The 22,594-nt window shown below is 43.8% G+C and overlaps 1 protein-coding gene across 7 annotated transcripts in view; it reads left to right on the plus strand.

Moving 5' to 3' along the window:
• The first annotated feature begins 1,984 nt into the window (after positions 1 to 1,984).
• The window catches only part of ITPR1 (inositol 1,4,5-trisphosphate receptor type 1), a 331,954-nt gene continuing 311,344 nt past the window's right edge, over positions 1,985 to 22,594 (plus strand). For 5 of the 7 annotated variants that reach the window (XM_047779541.1, XM_047779548.1, XM_047779533.1 and 2 more), the window contains exons 1-2: positions 2,079 to 2,245; positions 3,084 to 3,159. The gene's annotated coding sequence lies outside the window, so the exon portion shown is untranslated. Of the gene's footprint in view, positions 2,246 to 3,083; positions 3,160 to 22,594 lie in introns of all 7 variants that reach the window. The other 2 variants (XM_047779506.1, XM_047779516.1) reach the window with 1 other exon arrangement.

Raw genomic sequence — 22,594 nt, forward strand, 5'->3', positions numbered from 1 at the left:
TTAGGAATAAGGCTTTGGTGCCTAGGGACCAGAGGACAGTGGTGAAAGAGAGGAGGAGAGAAGAGTGAATGTGATAACCATTCCCAGATGCATATACATGCTTATATGAGCAGAAAAATACAATGCTCTTTTTTACTTTGGGGAAGCTGTGGAGGGTAGTAGTTAAGGTCCCAGTTTTGGGAGTCAGACGCCTACCCTCTGTGTGACTTGAGGAAAATTACTTAACCCCTCTGTGCCTCAGTGTCCTGTTAAGTAAAAAATGTGGTTTGTTAATAGGATTTGATGAGATAATATATGTAAAAAGTTTGGAATAATGCCTGGCCCATGGGATGTGTCCAGCAAATTTTGGTAATTATTATTAGATTTGGCATTATAATGTCAGAAATAATTATTTGCCATGGTGCTCCCCTAATTTGTTCCTGAAGTTCCACAACACTGTTGACTCTGTATCAAGTAATCCTGAGAGGAAGTTGGCAAATTGTGATGATTTTCTTCCTCTAAGATGGCAAAACTGGGGCAAAGAGATAAAGATGATTTGCCCAAGGGCTCAGAGGCTACTCCTAAAATGCGGAGGGAGGCTGTTTAAGGCAGTGGTGATGGATTTCCCCAAAGACAAGGACTTGGTACATTTATAGACTGGAATTGAAATCCAGGCTGCACTACTTAAATTATGGTGTCATCTTGGGAAGTTACCTGATTTCTTTGAGCCCTCGTTTGTCAAATAGGGATAATACACATGCCTAGGGTTGTTAAAACTTAACAGCTTTAAGCATGAAAAGTGCATGTGGTCTGGACTCAATAACATCTGCCTAATTATTATTACCATTGTTGTTGCAGCAGATCTATGCGGTGGCAAGCCGTGTCTGTTCGGAATTCTATGATGTGGTTTTGGCTCACTACCATGCCCCAGTGCCTGGCCAGTAGACTCTCAGGAAACGTTTCTGGAATGAACGCACATCGTCTGAGGCAGGGAGGGCATCTGGCAGACTTGGCCTCCGAACTTACCTTCTGCCCTTCTTCCAAAAACCAGAGTCTGAAGCAGATTGTAACCCGGGACGTCCAGGCTCTCCTGAGCAGTGAGCTGAAACCCATCTTGCCCCCAAGCCCCTGTGGGAGCTGCTGGAGGGCACCCCGCCTGAACGCGCATCTTTGTGTAAGCTACTCATTCCAAAGCCCTTGTTTTTCTGGTTTGCGGTTTATTTACTTAAGCATTTACAGCTCCCAGGAGCAGAGGGGCTGCTAGAAGCAGGGTCAGGACCGAGGTCGCGGTTTGTATTTATTTTCTGCTTCCCAATCCCAGCCCTGGCAAGTCAAAACCCGGTTCCTTTATTTGTACATCGAGAGGCTTAAGTTCCTATACCTCCTGCGGGGCGAGGAAAGACACATGCAGTTCGGGTTCAGGAAAGTGCTCTCTAGCCACTTGCCAGCGTCCCTGCTAGTGTTGCTCCCAGACTTAATTTTCTGTGCAAACCCGAACCGGGCGGAGCAGATTAAATAAAGACAACCTCGCGCCTTTAATCCTCGACCGCAAACACTGGCTTTTTCGTGCCCTGGATTTCTGAAATTCTTGGCTCTGGTACTCAAAGCGGGGGGAGGGTGGGTAACAGCTTGTAAAAACTTCCCAAAGCAGAAATCCGAGCTCCTCTCGCCCCTTGCTACCAGGGACACCTGGATTCTAGGGAAAGGGGACAGCCAAAGGAGGAGCGTCCCCAAGGGTTGGGGGCGCCCTCCAGGGGTAGCTTTAGGTCGCAGTCTCCAAGTCCAGCCAGCTCCCAGCACCGAACCGGGTTTGAAGCCGGGGCGCGGGGCAGGACGCCCCTCCCTGTCCCCGCGCGTCTATTTAGAGCTCAGCCCGGTAGCCCATGGGATTCTGGGACTTGTAGTTCGTCACCACGGCCCCAGGCGCTGCCACGACCCTGGGCTCGGACTACATTGCCCAGGGAGCTTCCCGGCCTATAAAAGCTGCCAGGAGCCGCTTCAAAGTGCAGTAACCATGTGGATGTGCTGCTGAAGCGTTTCCTCAAGCTTGCTGGGGTGGGAGGAGAGGAGGAGGAGGTGGTGGTGGTGGAGGAGGAGGAGGCAGAGGGTGGAGAGAGAGAAAGCGCACGCCGAGAGGAGGTGTGGGTGTTCCGCTTCCATCCTAACGGAACGAGCTCCCTCTTCGCGGACATGGGATTACCCAGCAGCCGCTAACCCCTCTCCTCGCCCTGCTCCCCCAAACCGGCGTGGCTCCCCGGGCACCAAGGTAGAGGTTGGGGCCGGGCGGAGGGCGCGGGGAGTTGGTACTGTCCCCCCGGGCGCAGAAGTTTTTGCCTCGCTTTTTGGTAGTTCTTGGTGGATTTGCATGCACTTGCGTGCATTTGGGGGTTCTTTTACTGAGGGCGTTTTAGGGGGGGTTCATTTGAGGTTAAAAAAAAATTCTCAACTCCATCGCCTGGCTTTGAGGACTACCCATTCTGGATTGGAATGGCATTCCCCCAAGTTGGAAACTGTTGCAGCAGCTGCAGGAAATAGTTTTTTTTTGGGGGGGGGGGAGGCGTGGGGATGTCCTCTGTGAGTCCGCTCAAGGAAATAATCTTTCTTAAAATGTAGCCCTCCCTCGTGCTGCATGGTTGGGAGAATAATGCATTTGGGGGGTCCCGGTGAAGAGGGTTTTAAAAAACGGAAGAAAACCCAAGGAGCGGTGAAGGACGAAGTGTGGACTAAGCTCACGCCCGATGAGGATGCGGGCTTTAGATACTTGGCCTTCGCTCCGGGAAACAAGTGTTTTGGGGTCTGCCAAACACTTCCCTTAGTCTCAGATCTTCCTGGCACACTGGAAGTTTGTGCGTTCCTAGTCTCACTTATCAGTTACATATTAGAAGCAAATAGGCGAAGTTACCTGTAACCTTCACCTCTTGATCCCACCAACACACCCGTCAAATTTGGCGGTGGCGGTGGCCCTGTGTGTGTGTATGTAGGTGGGAGGGGGTTTGTCCCTCCAGGAAAGAGCCTAAAGAAAGTGGAAGTGTAGAATTTGAGAATTTCTATTAGGGACTCACCATCAGCCAATATTATATTCAGTCTTCTTTCTTAACATGCAGGAGCTGACTACGGAGGAACAGGACTCGCACCCCTGGCTGGGCGTGTTTTGGCAACAGAGTGCCTGACCTGGGTCAGGTAAGTGTGGAAGCCTTAGAGCTGTAGTCCATAATAAGTTTTTGTCCTAGCCTATTTTAAGTTCTCTCTAAAGAGCCATGGAGAAGGGGAGTAGGAAAGAAAGGGAAATTCCATGGCTCAGTCTCCAAAATTTGTTACCACCTTGGATGAGGGCTTTAGGGAGCTGATGATAACCAGGGGATGGTCCTGCCTAGAGCTTTTGGTCCTGGCTCAGAAGTGAAGCAGCCAGGTTTCTGAGAGGAGGGAAGAAAAACCCTCACAACAACATTAAATGGAGCAGTACAAGGGATGCCCATTGGTGACCTGAGAACTGAACTTGCCAGGCGGTGTGCTGAAGATTTAAATTCTGAAGGATGCAGTGCATTTCATCTGCCAAGATATGTAAGCAAAAATTATCTGCCTGCCTCTTTCAAAAATAGTCACTTTCTTTTTTCTTACTGTGAATGGGTGTTTAATCAGGGTCGGTTTGCTTGCAAGAAATGAAAGTGGTTGCTGGCCAATTGAAAGAATTAGAACTTTAAAAAGGGAAGTTCTTGAAGCATAAGATAGTAGCCTCCAGCCCCTGACTTGAAGCCACTTGAATGTCAAGGAATCTGGTGGATCGCTATGGTTTAGATGCCTGTCCTGGGTTATTAGCTGAGAGCTGTTTATTTGTAAACAGAAGCAGCTCCTATGCCTTCCTCCCCCAGATGTTCAGACTGCAGTTGAATAGAGGGAGATTTTAACTGGTGCACATACATCCCCGTTGCTGCAGAATTGAGCATCAAAAGTTTTTTCTTCTGAAACGGTCAGGAACAGGATCAACAGATCCTTTGGGGGACTGGGTCTTCATGATCGCTTCTAAATATTTAGCTGTTCCCTGGGCTACAATCTTTGGGCTTTGCTAATTAGAAAAGTCAGACACTTCATTATAGTAGTACTGTGCTTTTGTTTCCTGTTGATAAGATCCTCAGGAGTGCTGGTGGAGTGGGAAGCATTTGGATGTGTGAGGTCTACTTCCTTCTTGGAGTTCTCCTGAATCGCATGGCTACGTGGGCACTCATAAGGCCAAGGCTTGGGGTTAGTTCTCCTCTTCAGAGTAAGCTGCAGTCTGGGGAAAGTGGTCCACTAACTCTTCTATGACTGGTTGCTAAAAATAATAATAATAATACAATTAAGTACTTATAAGCCAGGTCCAGTGTCAGACATCACAGAAACCCTATTGAATCAGGTCCAGGTGAAGAAGCTGAAGTTTGGAGAGTGAAAACACTTGCCTGTTAGTTAGCACACAGCATAGGAGGGGGAACACCCGGCTGTGGGACTCCACTGTTTCCCAGCAGTGCACCTAAGGTGGGGGAGAATGAGGAAAAAAAAACAGGAAAAATGGTAAATTTATTGCTGTGGATGATATAACTCTTGCTTGTGTCCCACCATTGAGGAAGGAGCAAGGTTACCCTCATGTAAGAGGAAAACGATGCAGCCACAGATGTAGGAATAAAAAGACTGTGGTTATCTGAGGAGGTCTTAGGGGTGGTACCGAATTCATTTTGGAATGCTATGTGCTGAAAGCCTGCAAGAGGAAAGGAAAAGAAACCAAGCCAAACAACAAGGAACAATGGCTAAGGTCTGCATTAGGTTTATCCCATACCTGAGATCCATCTTGATCATCTACATCAAGATATCTGAGCAGGTTAAATGGATCAGGTGTTTCTCCATCTGAATAATTTGAAAGTTTAAATTGCAGTGAATCTAAACTGTGAAATGTTAATATCTTTTCATACACCCTTCAGTTTGTTTTGTGGCCAATTTTCTTTTTCATTTCTTACTTTCAGTTGCACATGTATGTATGTGTTGAAAATATAATCTGCTTTTTGAATGATTCAAATTGGAACAGAATATCTTATCAAGATTTCCATCTCATCAGGCAGGGAAAGTTCTTCATCCTCTAAGTGAATTACTTCTGGCCTTCCCTTCACCTCAACCTAGGGAGGTTGTTTGGGGTTGCCAGTGGTGTTATCCATTTTAGCAAACTGCTTGCCTTTTGGAGGGAATTTGCTTCTTTAGGAAGGAGAGATGGAATAGTTGCTTAGAGGAGAAGAAATAGGTAAACTGAAGGCAGATCTTTTTTGCCTTGTATCTCAGAATATTTTCAGCTGAGGAGGACTATGGTCTGAAAGAGGAAGAAACTTCTGATACAATGGTATACAACTGACTTCCATAGCAAAAAAATTAAATGGCTTTTTAGCTCATTCGCAATGCTCTCATGGAAAATCTGATTTCTTTACAAGCAGCTCTTAAAAAACCAAAATGAAACGACATACACTAAATGTGAACAACAACAACAACAAAAACCCAAATTAAAATTAGGCCTGGAGAGTTAGATTTTTTAAGTCAAGCTGTCCTTGGATACATCTAATTAAGGAGTCTACACAAGGCCAGTGCCCCATCTTGTTTGCTGTTGGTTTGATCTTTTAAAATGAAACACATTGCTTTCACAGGCTCTTTAGTAAGTGGAAGTACATACTATTTTTTAGTTCACTTAGGCTGTTTTAAGTTTTTATCTAGCTTTTTAAATGAAATTAAGGCTTGATATCAGTGACATGAATGACATATTTTTCGTGATTCTTACCAATTGTCTTAGTGTTTGTGGTTCTGAGGTTATTGCTAATGAGGATGAGCTGAAATCATCACCCATTGAACTTGTTCCTCCTGTTGAACTATGTCCAGGTTCTTCCCTAAACTAAACCTAATTTAAGACACTTAGTGTAATCTATTCAAGACATTCTAATGCCTGTTAAAGTTGTTGCAGTTCAAATATTTTATTACTTCATTCAGCAAATTTCTTGAGTACCTGGCTCTGTGCCAGAGTGTGTTCTAGATGTTGGGGCTACAGCAATGAAAGTCCTATTCCAAAGAGGCTTAAGTCCTTTTTAGGGGGAAGGCAGCCAATATAATAAGCAAGTATTATAGTATGATATGTAGTAAATTCTGTGGCGGAAAATAAAGCAGAGGGGTAACAGAAAACAGTTGGTGAAGAAGTGAAGAATTTGGAACCCTTGTGCGCTGTTGGTGGGAATGTAAAATGATGTAGCTGCTTAGAAAGGCGGTATGGTGATTACTCCAAAAAAAAAATTAAGTGTAGAATTACCAGATGACCTTGAAAATCCTCTTCTGGGTATGCACCCCAAAGAATGGAAAGCATGGACTCAAACATATTTGCACACCCATGTTCATAGCAGCATTATTCACAGTAGCCAAAAGATGGAAACAACTCAAATGTCCATTGACAGATGAAGGGATAAACAAAGTGTGGTATATCTATACAGTGGCATATTGTTTGGCCTTAACAAGGAATGGAATTCTGATACATGCAACAACATAGATGAATCTTGAAAATGTTCTGTTATGTGAAATAAGCCAGATGCAGAGGAACAGATAGTGTAAGCTTCCATTATAAGCGGTCCCTAGAGCAATCAGTTTGCAGAGACAGAAGGCAGAATAGTGGTTGTTCTGCATGGAGCTGCTGGGGAACAGGAGTTTGTTTAATGGCTGCAGAGGTTAATTTTGTGAATGAAAAAGTTATGGAAATGGATTGTGGTGATTTTTGAAGAACAGTGGGAATGTCCTCTGAAACATACTCTTAAAAATGGCTAAGTGAATTTTATGCTTTATATTTATTTATTTATTTATTTATTTACCTTTTCTAGGGCCGCTCCCACGGCATATGGAGGTTCCCAGGCTAGGGGTCTAATTGGAGCTGTAGATGCCAGCCTATGCCAGCCATAGCAATGTGGAATCCCTGCCATGTTTGTGACCTACACCACAGATCACGGCAACGCCAGATCCTTAACCCACTGAGCAAGGCCAGGGATCGAACCCGCAACCTCATGGTTCCAAGTCGGATTCGTTAACCACTGTGCCATGACGGGAACTCCAATGCTTTATATTTTATCACAATAAAAAAGAACAACAACAGCAGAACAGGGTAAACGGGATAAGAGAATACTCTGGTAGGAACTGGGAATCAGGAAGGCCTCTTAAATATGGTGGCATTTGGGCAGAGATTGGAAGGAAGGCAGGGGGTTAGCCATGTAAGTATTTGGGAGAAAGGATGTTCCAAAGGGCCAGAGCAGCAAGTGCAAATGCCCTCAGATGGAAGCAGGTGGAGTGTGTCAGAGGAAGGGCAAGGAGGCCAGGTGGCTCCAGCTGAGGGGGAGTGCTTAGGTGTGGAGGTAAGAAAGAGAATCAGGGTCCAATAGTGCGGCGCTGGGCAGGTAGGCAATGATTTGTTTCCCTGAGAATTTTTAAACTCTCACACAATTCTCGGTGGTTCTCAACATCACTGGACCACTTTGTCCTTTCCGAAGAGGCTCTGGTGAGTCTGGCAAGATCATATACCAGACTGGAACTTGATGGGGGGCGGGGGATAAAACCCAGATTTCTAGACTGTCTGGTTAATCACCTGATTTAGCTGGAATTATAAATTCACTTTATAGGAAAGGCATCTTTGATAAAAATAAGTGGACTCACGGTTGGCTTGGACCACAAATTCCAAGACCTGATGATATTCTCGGGGTTTATCTTCAACACAAGCCTTTTGTGCCTTTTGGCCACCCCGAAGTCTATCTAGTCTTTTTTTAAGGAATTATACAAAGAGGATTCATGCTGTGCTATCTAGCATCATCCTTGGGGAATAAGAAGTTCCTTATAAGTGATTCTCCCTGATGATTGAAGTAGACCCCTCCGTGTGTACAAACTTGTAACAAATGTCCATTTTACTACTTATTCCCTAAGATATCTCTGTTCAATTGTAAAACATTAAGACATGGAAGCAGCAACTGTCACTCCCAATCACCCAGATCTAATATTAGGGTTTCAGACTTTCCATCTATGTATAGACATATGAAAATGATGTGTATATTTAAGTTTCATAAAAAAGGACACATACCTCCTGTTTGATACCCTGCCTTTTGCACTCTATATCTTGAACATCTTTTCTTGTTGATAAAGAGACATGCATCTGAGTCTTCGTTTTTCCAAAGGTGGGTGTACGTTTGATGGGATTTCATTTGAATGAGAACATATATGGGATTTCTAGATGTATCAATAAAAAAAGTATCATTTTAGTTTCATCACCATCAGAGTCTAGGTTTTCTTCTTCAGTTTGCACTGTTTTTAAAGAAAACTACATGAAAGGTAAAACACTTCAAATATTGGCTATCTTATTACAGGGGTAAAACCTAGTGTCATTCCTTTAAATAAAGAATTTATCATTTTTTTTTTTCTGCAAAGTAACGTAATCCCATGAGGGGTTGGGGCCAGGCACTCTTCGTTTGCACTTAGAAGGAAAACTTTACTATAGAAAATTTAATAATAGTAGTCGAGATCTTAGTATTATGAACCCCTTTTTACTGTCAATTCATGACCAATCTTGTTTCATCAATATGATCATTCACTCTCCCCTCTCTTCTTGGATGACTTTGAAGCAAATCTCAGACATACCAATTCATCTGTATTTTGTTTGTTTGTTTCGGGGCCGCATGTACAGCATGTGGCAGTTCCCAGGCTAGGGGTCGAATTGGAGCTATAGCTGCCAGCCTGCACCACAGCCACAGCAATGCCAGATCCAAGCCACATCTTTGACCTGCACCACAGCTCATGGCAACACCAGATCCTTAACTGACTGAGTGAGCACAGGGATCAAACCCAAGTCCTCATGGATGGTAGTCAGGTTCGTTACTGCCGAGCCACAAAGGAACTCCATGTATTTTATATGTATCTCTGGTATTGGGATTCTTTTTTAAAAAACATAATCACAATACTATTATCCATCTCAAGAAAAAAAACCACATTTTTAAAATCGAGTCTGTGGTCTCACTTCCTTGATTTAAATAAATGGGGTTGGTATATGCAAACTATTACATTTAGAGTGGGTAAGCAATGGGGTCCTAATGTACAGCACAGGGAACTATGTCCAGTCTCTTGGGTTAAAACATGATGGAAGATAGTATGAAAAAGAAAATGTGTGTGTGTAGGACTGGATTACTTTGCTGTATAGCAGAAATTGAAGGAACGCTGTAAATCAATTATACTTTAATACAAAATTTAAAAAATATTTACATATACATATAATGATAACATATGCAGTTTGAATTAGGAACCATATAAAGTAGATACATTACAAATCGTCAATGTGTCTTTAAGTCTGTGTATTTCCTCAAAACCTTTTTCCCATTTATTTTTTTTCCTATGGCCACACCCAAGGCATGTGATCTATGCCCTAGCTATGGCAACACCAGATCCTTTAACCCACTGCAACAGACTGGGGATGGAAGCTGAGCCTCTGCGGGGACCCGAACTGCTGCAGTCAGATTCTTAATCCACTGTGCCACAGTGGGGACTCCAATCCCATGTATCTTTTGGTTGCTGGTTAAAGAAACTGGATGATATATTTTTCTACAGCTTGGATTTTTCTTTTTTTTTCTTTTTTTGTCTTTTTAGCTATTTCTTGGGCCGCTCCCGCGGCATATGGAGGTTCCCAGGCTAGGGGTCAAATTGGAGCTGTAGCCACCGGCCTACGCCAGAGCCACAGCAACGTGGGATCCGAGCCGCATCTGCGACCTACGCCACAGCTCACTGCAACGCCGGATCGTTAACCCACTGAGCAAGGGCAGGGATCGAATCTGCAACCTCATGGTTCCTAGTCAGATTCGTTAACCACTGCGCCACGACGGGAACTCCTAATTATGTGAAATATCTTATGAAATGAAATTTCTCCACTTAGTATTTAGTTCCCTGGGGCGTAAATATACATAAAGACAGAATCAGTACTTGAATCTCTCTGTGTGTTTTAGCAATTTTCGGAAATAATGAGTTGTCCCTAGCATGATCCATGGCAGTGGTCCTCAGTGGAGGACATTGGGTAATACCTGGGGCATTTTTGGTTGTCACAGTGGGGGAGAGTTATCCAGTGGTTAGAGGCCAGGGATGCTGTTAAACAGCCGTCAGTGCATCATACAGCATCATCCATTCCAAAGCACAAGCAGTGCCAGTGTTGTTGAGAAACCACTGGGTATGGTTTTTTTAGTATCGTCCTGGACTCTTGAGTTTAAACATACTTCCTTTGTTTTATTTTGTGTAATTATCCTTATTGATGTTCAAATTGTCTGTCTCTGCTCAGTGAGAGAAAGGCTACTCAAGTTGCTTCAAAAGCACAACCCCAACAGTCTTAGATTTCCTGCTGCTTGTATGATAAGATGTTCCAGGTTCATCTTTAGTTCTTCTTATCACAGACCTGAAATCAGTCTTTTCTCCTGGAAGCCCTAGTTCTTTTGGGTGGGAACTTGGAGACCTCCAGTCAGGGCCAGAGAGGGACTCTTCTCATTCTCATCATACAGATCAGAAAGTAAATTAAAGTGAAGAACACTTAAAACCTGAACATTTTTAATGAAAGCTTTTCCAAAAATGTAGCTGATACACGCTTGCTTTTGAAAAAAGAATCCTGAACATATCTTAACTTTTCAAATTGGTCTATTTTAGCCTGTTATTGGAGCTAAGATGCAGGAGTTCTCCTTCGATAAGCAGGAATGTTACTCTTGTTCTACATCTATGGTTTTCAGACTGTGTGGCAACCCATTAAGAGGTTGTGAAATCAGTTTAGTAGGCCTTGACAGATGGTTTTTTTGATAAAGTAGACTAGAATAGAAATCATCAAAGTATATTGCACGGATACTTCAAAGAGCTGTGTGTGTTGCAGCAAATTTTCTCATCTCTTTCTCTCTCTTACACACACACACAACATTGGGTTCTAAGTTCAGTATATTTCTTACTGTGAGTTGTAGCCAAGAGTCTGAGAAACAATGTTCTGTGTCTTTTCTATTCCATTTGTGGTCATCAGACTGGCATCGCTGGCTTCAACCGAGAACTTGTTAGAAATGCAGACTCTCAGGCCCTGCCCCAGATCCACTGAATCTGAAACTGCATTTTAGCAAGCTCCCCAGGGCATTCTTAACACAGGTGAAAGTGTGAGAAGATCTGTGCTGGAGGGTTTGTGTCCCTGTGCTTTTTCAGAACTTATTTTTATGGTTACTTTGTTTTTCATGGCTAGCTCTCACCTGTTGAAACTGACCTTTGTACTTCCCCCAGCAGCTTTCTCATGCTCAGTTGAGAGGAAAGGTAGGCTAAACCACCAACTGAGGTGAGAGTGTGTTAAGTCTGGCAGGATTCTCTCTGATAAAAATGGGAGCTTTCATGCTTACATTTGGGCATTTTTAAAAATTGGCTGTTCAGATAGAGGTAGAAAGAGACCAAAATCTACATGTAAAACCTACTTAGGATTGTGAAGTCATAAATATAAAGAAAGCTACATTTTAACCTGTTGTCACTTGGAGAAACCTATGTTTTAAAGTGTTTTATGACCTTTCCAATCAGCAGAACTTCTGGACTGCTTTGGTATAATGTTGCTCATCAGAGAAAGATGAACATAGGAGGAAAAATAATCACAAGCCTTCAAGTTCCTCGGTGTTGATTTGCATCGCAGGAGCAGATTTATCTGGGAAGTGATTTTGTTTTGCAAAAACAGCTTAAAAACTTCCTTACTCCCTCACCCCCATGCACATATTTCTGAACAGAAAAAGCTGATACAACACCCATACTTGGGGACCTTCATTTATTCACCTGCTGTGTGTGTGATGATGTTCTGTCGTAGAGAACCTGCCAACCCTGCCATGCCCATCCCCTCTGTGTCTACCTTGCCAAATGCTTGTATTCCTAGCACATCATCTTCTTCTGGGAAACCTTTCCTGAAACTTGAAAATCTTTTTTTTGGTGGTATGTGGAAGTTCCCAGGCCAGGGATTGAATCCATGCCATAGCAGTGACCTGAGCTGCTGTAGTGGCAATGCTGGGTCTTTAACCTGCCGAGCCACCAGGGAACTCCCTGAAAATCTTTGTTGTTTGAAATGCCGTGGCATTTTATATCTTGTGGGCCTTTTTGGCTTTTCTCCCAATAGGAGTGCCTGACACATAGTAACTTTTCATCGATACTTGTGAATGAAGTTATCTATTGTTTTATCTCCCTTTGAAGGTTGTAGGCTGCTTCTTAATCTAATTTTTTGAAACTGTCTCCTGATTAAATATTTTCCACTTTGGCTTCTTGCTTTGAAAAGCCCCTTTTGCTGTGGAGAGTGAAGTGAGGTCTAGGTAGAAATGTCTTAAGCAGTTGCTCCTGGTTGCTTCTGAGCTGTTTCTCAGCACAGCTCTCTGCCGGGCATTAGGCTTTTGAAGTTGGTGATTGTTACTGAAAGGGAGTGGAGAAGTTCCCACTGTGGCTCAGCAGAAAACGAACCTGACTAGTATTCATGAGGATGCTTGTTTGATCCCTGGCCTCACTCACTGGGTTAAGGATCCAGCATTGCCATGAGCTGTGGTGTAGGTCAAAGATGAGCCTCTGATCCTGAGTTGCGGTGGCTGTGGGGTAGGCTGGCAGCTGCAGCTCCAATTTTACCCCTAGCCTGGGAACTTCCATATTCTGAACCTGCACCTGCATCCCCCCTCACCCCCCTGCAAAAAAGAAAGAAAGAAAGAAAGAAAGGGAGTGGAGGTAGGAATCAGGTAAAGAAAAGAGTTGCTCTTGGGCTGAAATGGTGCTGCCTGGCTGACCTGCAGGATGGGGAGTCCTGAGCACTGGGTGTTGCCTGCCTCTTCAGTGCACTCAAAACATATAACATCTGTGCGTCTGTTTCCTCTTCTGTAGAATAGGTATAAAAATACCTGCTTTGGGGGCACTGCTAGATGATAATAGATGCTTGCAAAATCTCTTAAGAGATCGAAACAAAACCAAACCTTTGTCCTAGAACAGGGGTTCTCAACCAGCAGGGTGGTTTTGCACCACCTCCCCTGGGGATGTTAGGCAATGTCTAGAGACTTTTTTTTTGTTGTTACAGTTGAGGGGGAGAGGGTGCTAATGGCATCTAGTGAGTAGAGGTCAGGGACACTGAAAAACATGCTACAGGACAGGTCCCCCGTAACAAAGAATTTTCTGCCCCCAAATGACAATAATCCTGAGGCTGAGAAACCCTGTCTAGAGTGTTTTTCCAGTGAGACTTTTATTTCTTTCTGAGGATAGTAACCTAATCTAACTTGCCTGTTGTTTTTTTTTTTTTTTTTTTTTTTTTTGTGGTTCAGGCAGTGGGCTGAGAGGAGTCTTCTCAGACTTGGGCTTACTTTAATTTTTTAAAAAGATAAACATCCTCTCCATCCTCCCCCCCCCTCCTGCCCAAGCACTGGCCTTGGTTTCTGGAGCCCTGTGGTCTACAGGCTTTGGCCACTAATTGGCCGAAAGACCTCCAAGAAATCACTAAGAGGGTGTTTGTTTCCACCTATAAAATGAGGAATTTTGGCTAAATGATCTCTCCCCACCAAATGTGATGTGTTCTGACAGCCAGTATGGAGCTTTGGATTTGACTTCTCTCATGTTGGCCTTTAAGAAGAGAGGACATGGGAGCACGTGTCAGCCTTGACATCTTTTCTGGGAAGAAACTATGTAGCTAATATGCCTGTTTCAAGAAAAGCTTATTTTGGAGTTCCCATCCTGGCTCAGTGGTAATGAAGGTGACTAATATCCATGAGGACTCTGTTTCAATCCCTGGCCCGGCTCAGTGGGTTAAAGATCTGGTGTTGCCCTGAGCTGTGGTGAAGGTCACAGATGCAGCTTGGATCTGGTATTACTGGGGCTGTGGATTTAGGCTGGCAGCTGCAGCTCTGATTTGACCCACAGCCCTGGAACCTCCATATGCTGTGGTTTCGGCCCTAAAAAGACAAAAAAAAGCCCCCCAAAACCCCCCAAACAAAAAACTCAGCATCTTTAGTGGATGTGTCTGTGAAAGGGCAAGTAAGTTTATCTGTGTGTGTGAGAGAGAGAGGGTGAGAGAGAGAGAGAGAGAGAGATGTCTCAGTGAACAGCATTTCAACTAGAGAACCGCTCTGAACTTCAGATTTACGACTGTTATTTCTGAGATTGTCATAGAGGGCCGTGCTTAAAGTTGAAACTTCTGAGTTGGTGACTTCCTTTGGGACTGGCTGAAAACGAAAGCAGAGTACGATTTTCTGTGCTCCAGAGAGAAGTGCCCTGTGCAGTAGAATACATTATCTCTTGAGGGGACACGCTGCATTTCTGAGGACAATCTGATTAGCCACTAAAAGGGACACACAGGCAAGGAGGGGGCTGCCTGTGAATGTGGGTGGTGGGGGAGGGGGCGAGTCCTGCTGGGCGTCCAACCCCAGAATGTGCTGCTCATCCTCGTTTCACAATAAAGATGGTATCGCCAAAACTCTTCACTCAAAGGAAGTTCCAGAATTAACTGTGAGAGTCCCCAGTAACAGCAGCAGAGGCGGTTGTAAAGGGAACTGTTCTCTTCTTGGGAGGGTAGTGGTGAATGTGATGGGTTTTCTCTCTCCCATATTTACAGCCATGTTACCATATATGTGCCTGGGCCAGGGCATCTTCGAGGCTTGTGCTTCTTTGGAGGGAGTGTCCTTGGCCTCCTGCCAGGAGATTGATCAAATGCTGGCAAGTCTTCCTTTTCTGGGCCTACTCCTGTTTAACCTCCCAGGGGCATGTGGGTTGCCTGGCCTTGCACCACTGGGGGCTGCTTAACCTAAAAGTGAAGTGGTGCCCTTTTGTGTTGGCAGCGGCCGCATCCCCCAGGCCTTCCCCACATTTCTGGGGGGCCAGCTGCTTCTGGCCTCCTGCGTCTTCAGGCACTTTTAAGTCTCTGGGCATTAGCCTTCCTTTCTGCAGCCTGACTTTAAAGGAAGCTTTATGATTTCATCCTTTTTTAGACAATAATTTTTAAAGTGAGCAGCCCTAAAACCAGTCCTGAAAGACTTTGGCAAAGACCCTTTGTTTTTTAGGGGGTAGAGGTGATGTGGATATGCCAAAAAGAACAGGAAAGGCTGATGGATTTTCATTGGGAATTTTTTTCAGCAGAAGGGTGACTTTCCAAGTGCATGGTGCCCTGGGGCCGAATGGCCAAACTTGGTGAAGGAAGGGTAGACTCAGAGGGGATGCAGTCACCCATTTTTTTCCTGGTGGTGCTTTGGATCTTACTTGGAATTGAGGGAAGAAGGTTCTGCTGGAGTTGGTGCTGGCATGTTCAGATCAACACATGTCACAGTGTGTCCCTTGTCTACATTCATTTGGACTTGCTGCTTGATAGGCTAATCTTCAACTGAAAAGCTGAATATGAGTAGTTTATGAGAGTAGAAAGTAGAGCAGATCAGAAGGTAGAATCACATCCAACAGGAACGTTTCCTCTGCTTTACCTCCTGTATGCTAAATCTCCTATTTCCTTTTTTTCCTTTAATCCTCAACACACCTTTATGAGGTAAAGCCTTCCTGATCCCCATTCTGCAGATAAGAAAAGCGAGGGCCAGAAAAAATTAAGTGACTTGGTCAAGGTTATGGACTTCCCATCACAGTTATAATAAAAGCCACACATTTTACCCACTGGTACTGGCTTCTCTGGCCTTACCCAGTACTTTGCTCCTTTCCCCTAACGCTCCTGACTTTGTGGCTGGTTTTCTGTCTCTTGAACTTGCCAAGCTCTTTTCTGCTGTAGGGACTTTGTACTAGCTGTTGGCTCTGCTCTTCCGCCTGATTTTTTTTTGCATGACTGTCTCTGCCTTGACTTTCAGGTCTTACATGTCTCAGCTTGTTCTCTCTGACCAGCTGTAACTGATACAGTTGGGTGTCTGTTTTTAATTTTCTGCATAGTACTTATCACTAGCTGACTTGTCTTTTTTTAGAGCCGTAGCCATGGCACGTGGAGGTTCCCAGGCTAGAGGGTGAATCAGAGCTGTAGCTGCTGGCCTACACCACAGCAGCATGGGATCCGAGCCATGTCTGTGACCTACACTACAGCTCATGGCAACGTCGGATCCTTAACCCATTGAGCAAGGGCAGGGATCGAACCTGTGTCCTCATGGATGCTGGTCAGATTCATTTCCACTGAGCCACGACAGGAACTCTGAGCTTACTTCTCTTGATTATTTTATCATTTTGTTTGTTTACTCTCTGTCTGCCTGCCTTCCCTAAAATATGTGTATCATGAAAGCAAGGACCTTGACTGCCTTATTTCACTTACATCCTCAGTGTCTGGAGTAAGGGTGGAACATATATATATATATATATGTATGTGTGTATATATATATATTTAGTAGGTGTTCATTGTGTTGAATAAAGGGGATTTAGATTTCAAATCAAGAGGTCCTCTCTGAAACCCTGGCTAAGTTGTATGTTTTGCATTTTAATCCTCTTCTAGGTGAGTTTTCATATTTATTGGTATGAGTCCTAAGGCACAGCCTGCCAATGTCAGAGCAAGTCTTAAAATTTTGTAGCAGCATTTTTTTTTTTTTTCAAACTTTTGGGTCTCAAGAGCTCTTTACATGCTTAAAATTCGAGGCCCCAAATGAGTTATACCAGACAGTATTTATCTCATTCAAAATGAACACTGAGAAAATTAACACAGAAAATTTAAAAAATAAATCTATTGCAGATCAACATAGTAGCATTTTTGTTTTGTTTTCTTTTGTTATTTTAGGGCGGCAGGCTAGGCATATGGATGTTCCCAGGCTAGGGGTTGAATCAGAGTTGCAGCTGCCGGCCTACACCACAGTCACAGCAATGCTGGATCCTTAACCCACTGAAGGAGGCCAGGGATTGAACCCATGTCCTCATGGATACTAGTCAGGTTCATTACCTCTGTGCCACACTGGGAACTCCAGTAGCATTTGTTTTGAAATGATTTTTATTTTTTCCATTATAGTTGATTTACAGTGTTCTGTCAATTTCTACTGTATAGCAAAGTGACCCAGTCATACATACATATATATATATATTCTTTTTCTCACATTATTCTCCATCATACATGACTAGCTATAGTTCCCTGTGCTATATAGCAGGATCTCATTGCTTATCCATTCCAGAGGCAATAATTTGCATCTGTTAACCCCAGATTTCCAGTCCATCCCACTCCCTGCCCCTCCCCTTGGCAACCACAAGTCTGTTCTCCAAGTCCATGAGTTTCTTTTCTGTGGAAAGGTTCATTTGTGCCATATATTAGATTCCAGATATAAGTGATATGGTATTTGTCTTTCTCTTTCTGATTGACTTCACTTAGTATGAGAGTCTCTAGTTCCATCCAGGTTGCTGCAAATGGCATTGTTTATTCTTTTTCATGGCTGAATCCTGTTATCTTTCTATTTTTTTGTTTGTTTTCAAGAAGAACAAAGAAGAACCTTGTATAGCCTGAAATACTCAGAAAGTGTTGGGAAATTAAAGGGCATTATTATTATTTTTTTTGGCTGAGTAGTATTCCATTGTGTATATGTACTACATCTTATTCTGTTCATCTGTCAATGGACATTCACATTTAGGTTGTTTCCATGTCAGTAGCATTTTTCTTAATAGATAATAACTGTATTTTCCAAAACAAAAGAAGTATGGCATTGTTGTATGTTTTTGTATATTGCTTTAGATCTGGCTTAATAGAAGGTAACTGTTCTTATATGTATGCTTCCTTGGTGTTCTTATGAAAGTGGTTTTGACTTTGAAGATCCTCTGAAAAAGTCTTGGGAGGTCCCGAGGGTCCCCAGAGCATCGTTAAGGGCCACTGGCTTATAGGATAGAGAGGTAATTTGAATGCTTGGGTGGTGGCATGGAACATTTGAGGGAAGGAGAAGCTGAAGGCTTAAGTGGCAGGATGCAGTTGAATGTCTGGATATTGTGTCAGAGCTTTCTGTTCAGAAATATATGCATGGCAATGCATTTAATCCGTTTTTGCAAAACAGAATTGCTTCCCAGCTGAAGCTCCTCCTGCACTGCAAAGGAACACTGAGAACTTGGAAGCCAGTGATACTTGCATTGTCTTCATCTTTTTCAGATGAACAAGATTACACCAAGCAGTTCAGAAGTTCTGCAGTGGGAGGGGTCTTTAAAAATGATAAAGCATAGGTTCCTCTTCAGGTCTGAAAGCAGGAGCTTCCTATGCAACTTCCTTAATGGCTGTTAATCTACAACACTTGGTAGTTCTTGCAGCTTTTGGTCTCAGGTGAAGTTGCCTTCTATGATAGAAATTAAATTGTCTTGAAGCCTTATTGCCCTTGGGTTCTGTCACCTTGGATTAAAAGCATCAAAAGGGAAGCTGTTAAAAATAGATGACGTATTCCACGCTAGCCAAAAAAAAAGGTGGTGGTGGGGTAAATGATTAAAATCCAGGCCTCTGGGGAGTATTTTGCATGTGTCTTGCATGATATATGTAAGGTTGTTAAAATTAAGGTAATCAAATGGTAAAACACATGGGGAACTTGGTCATTAGGAAGTGGGTGGTACAGCTGGGGCAGGTGTGATTGGGGTCTTCAGTGCCTGACACACCAGGGTTTGGAAGAGCCTAATTTAAGGGCAGTGTCAGTGGGTTTCTTTTTCTTCTGATTCCTGAAAGTCAGACTAGTCAGTCTCAAGGACCAGGTGGCTTCATTTTAAATATGGGAGGCTTGCTTCTACATGTCAAAAAAAGGTGCGAGTCTGTGGTTTTGGGCCCTATCAACTGCCGAACAGTAATGATTCTCATTTCCTCCCTTGTCCATCCATCCCTGAGGATTAAGTGATACCTTAGTTAACTTCTTGGTTAATCAAAGTGTTCAAATTTAGTCCCATTTCAGGACTTGCTAACTTTTAAATTCTGAATTGTGTGTAGGCGAAAGTTGAGGTTTTTTTTTTCCAGAAAAATGAATATAATGCAATTAGTTAAGTGTGTGCAGGAGAAATAGATGGGAAAAATTACAATAAATTCATTCTGCCACAAAGCTTTTAGGAAAAAAAGAAATTCAAACCTATCTTAAGGTGCTTAAAATGAAATGAATATACTTTTTTTTCGATGAGGCTGTGGTTTAGCCTGTCTTAACACCAGAGTGGAAGAGATTCTAAATATTGAATTATCATTCCTTTGAAGAGCTTTCCACCCCCAGAGCCCGCCTTCCAGCAGGGGACTGGTTTGATGTTTGAAGAGGGGGGAGTGTAGTTGAGGTCTGGCTGTCTTGGGTCTTTGGAATCTAGGGGCTGAAAAGCAGTACCTTGGATGACCTGTGTGAATGTCAGCCCCTCATAGGCCTTCAGAGGATTTAACTTTTCTGAGACCTTTGTTTATTTGGGTGTTTCCAGCAGTGCTGGCAAAGTAAGAAGGGTCTTTCAAGTAGTGGAATCTTGAGCTATGGGCAGAAGTGAGTGAACACTTTGAAGGAAGAAAAGTGAACGTTTTCATTTCAGTCTCACTTGAAAATAAAAAAGGTGAGCCCTTAGGGCCAGGAATTGGGCCGAGTACTTAGTATGGATTGTATGTTTTGCCTCTCATGATGATCCTAAGAGACAGGAACCAGGGCCCCCCACTCTCCTCTTTTTACATAGATGAGGGAGGAGTTAAAGTTCTGGGGAAGGGGGACAGAATGGGATGGATGGACATTTTGGAGGTTTTTTTGGACGCAAACTTATATTTGGAATGGATGGGCAGTGGGGCCCTACTGTACAGCACAGGGGAATGTGTGTGATTGGGTCACTTTGCTGTACAACAGAACTTGAAGAAACATTGTAAATCAACTACACTTTAATAAAAAAAGGTAAATTTAAAAAAAGTTATATAAGTTGCTTAAGAGAACATGGCAGGTAGTTGATGAGGCTGGAATTTGAACCCAAGTGTTTTGAGTCTTGTTTCTAGCCTTTTTGGACATACTGAGGGCTGGGCAGGGGAAGGGGGTCTTCTTTCCAGGGATAGAAGTAAGACATTTCTTTCTGGCTCCCAGATTTCTCAGAAATCTGTTGAAAGTGGCCAACAGGCATCTATTCACTATTTTTGATCCAGCAACAGTGTAAATTGGGAGTTCCTGTTGTGGTTTAGTGGTAATGAACCTGACTAGTATCCATGAGGACGAGGGTTCGATCCCTGGCCTCACTTAGTAGGTTGGGGATCTGGTGTTGCCATGTGAGCTGCTGTGGTTTGGGTCATAGACGTGGCTCGAATCCTGCATTGCTGTGACTGTGGTATAGGCCAGCAGCTATAGCTCTGATTCGACCCCTAGCCTGAGAACTTCCATATACTGCAGCTATGGCCCTAAAAAGACAAAAACAAAACTCCCAAACCAACAGTGTAATTTCTTTCTTTTTTTTTTTTTTTCTTTTTTTCCGGCTGTAACTGTAGCAGGTGGAAGTTCCCAGGCCAGGGATCGAACCTGTTACATTCTTAACCCACTGCACCACACGGGAACTTCCTAAACAGTGTAACTTCTTTTAGGCAGCAGATAAATTGACATTATAGTACCTTGAACCCAAATTGGACTGCCTGCCGTATCCCAGGCACTGTACTAGGGACTGGGAGACAATAGGGAAGGATAATTCTGTCTTCCTTGCCCTCATGGACTCATAGTGTAACAGTGAAAACAGGTACATAAGCACACAAGTGATTTTAGGACACTGGCAGTAGGCCCACATAGGGTAATTAATTGGGGTGATATATAGAGAAGTATGTTGCCAACATAGAACCCAGATTTAGGGAGTCAGAGAGGGCTTCCCAGGGCCAGTGACATCAAACTGGAACTGTAAAGGTGAGTGGGAGCGAGCTACAAGTGGGGGTGAGGGAGGGAAGGAATGTCAGGTCACCGAGACAGCATGTGCCAAGGCCTGGGGAACAGAGAGGCAAACGGCTTGTTGGGGCATCTGGAAAAGTTTACTGTGACTAAATTGTAAAAGCAGTGGGTGGAGTACAGAGAGATGAGGAAGGGGAGGCAGACAGGGGCTGGAGGATGGATTCAAGCAGAGGAATGACGTGGTCTGGTGTACGCTTCTCAAAGATCATACTGGCTATGTGTGTAGAACAGATTGAGGGAGAAAGATTCAGAGAGAGGAATAGGAAGGCTTTATGGAGCCCAGTTAAGAGAGGGTATTGGTTGGGGTTTGGGTCAGGGCAGAGGAGTTTAAAAGAATTGGAGGATTCAAGAAAGATACTAAAGCTCAAGATCAGTATGACTTGATGCTCAGTTAAACTTCTTTATTCATGTATTTGACAAATAGTTGCTAAGCACCTACCATGTGGTCAGCATTGGTGATGGGAATATAATAGTATGTAAAGCAGACCACAAAGCAGGCCTGGGGTTTAACTAGGGCAAGGGATGGAGCAGGGAGGAGAGTATTGTAGGCTTGAGGGAATAGCATGGACAAAGGCCCTGTGGCAGGGATAAGGAGAGAAGAAAGACTAGAGGTGCCACCAGCCTCAGTGGTGGTGGATGAAGCAGGTGTGGAGGAGAAGCAGACTGGGCAGACAGAGGAGTTCTTTTTAATACCTTGAGATGCTGTGGGCATCCAGGAGATGATCCCAGTAGCTATTGGCCCTGGGATTACAGATTGGTGAGTCCTCTTCTATAGAAGCCACTGGAGCCGGCAGGGCAGACAAGACTGCCAGGGACATGTAGAAAAGGCAAAGAGCAACACAGATTCTGGGACAACAGATTCGGAGGACCACCGTCTCCAGTTTCTTTTCTCCATGGAGATCTCTAAGTTGGTGTGTTTTTATTCTCATCTTTCTTACAAATGGAATCTAGTACTTTTCTTTGTACTTTGCTCTGGAAGCTGTTTGAGGCGACCACAAACCTGTGGTGTAAGGCTCAGCAAAGCTAATCCACCTTCCCCACCCTTGTGGAGCCACCCTGGGAGAATCCTATTTTAGAAGTTGCATCACCTGGTTAGAACAGTGGCAGAAGATGGAGGTGGCCTAGAAATAGCTTTCGTAGATTGCACACTTACTTCCTGCTGGGTCCTTTGCCCAGTGCTTTATAAACACCATCTTATTAAGCCTCCTGACCACCTGTTGAGGGAGGTGCTCTTATTCTCCCCCTTTCATGGAGGGGAAAAGTGAGACTTTGGGATCTTTCCTGAAGTCCTGCAGTAATAGGGTGGCAGAGCTGGGATTGGAACCCTGCTGCCTGAGGCCAGACACTATCAGGAACAGGGGAGGATGTTGATGCCTTGCAAAGGGAAGCTGAGTCTTAAGGCATTCACATATAAAGAATTTCTTGAGCATTGGAGGACAGATCAGTAGCAGAAGTTCTCAGAGGTAATTGTCTTTGTGTGTGGTGGGGGGCAAGGGCAGAGTGTTTCCTGAGCAGGTTCTTTGAACCAAGAACAGGCCCCATTGCCAGGTATTCAAGCAGAAGTGGAAACCATCCATAGGCGACATGGTGGGGAAAAGGGGAAGGGAATTCTCTTATTGGGCAGTACCTGCAATGATATGTTTTATGAGGTTGCCGCCAAACTTTATTCTGTGATCCTGTGTATTGGAAAGGCCAGAATGCTCTGTGGTTGGGAGTTGAGTATAATTCCACATTGTTCAGCTTTTTCTCAAGGGGTGAATTAG

Source organism: Phacochoerus africanus, chromosome 1, assembly GCF_016906955.1.
Source record: "Phacochoerus africanus isolate WHEZ1 chromosome 1, ROS_Pafr_v1, whole genome shotgun sequence".
NCBI classification, from domain to species: domain Eukaryota; kingdom Metazoa; phylum Chordata; class Mammalia; order Artiodactyla; family Suidae; genus Phacochoerus; species Phacochoerus africanus.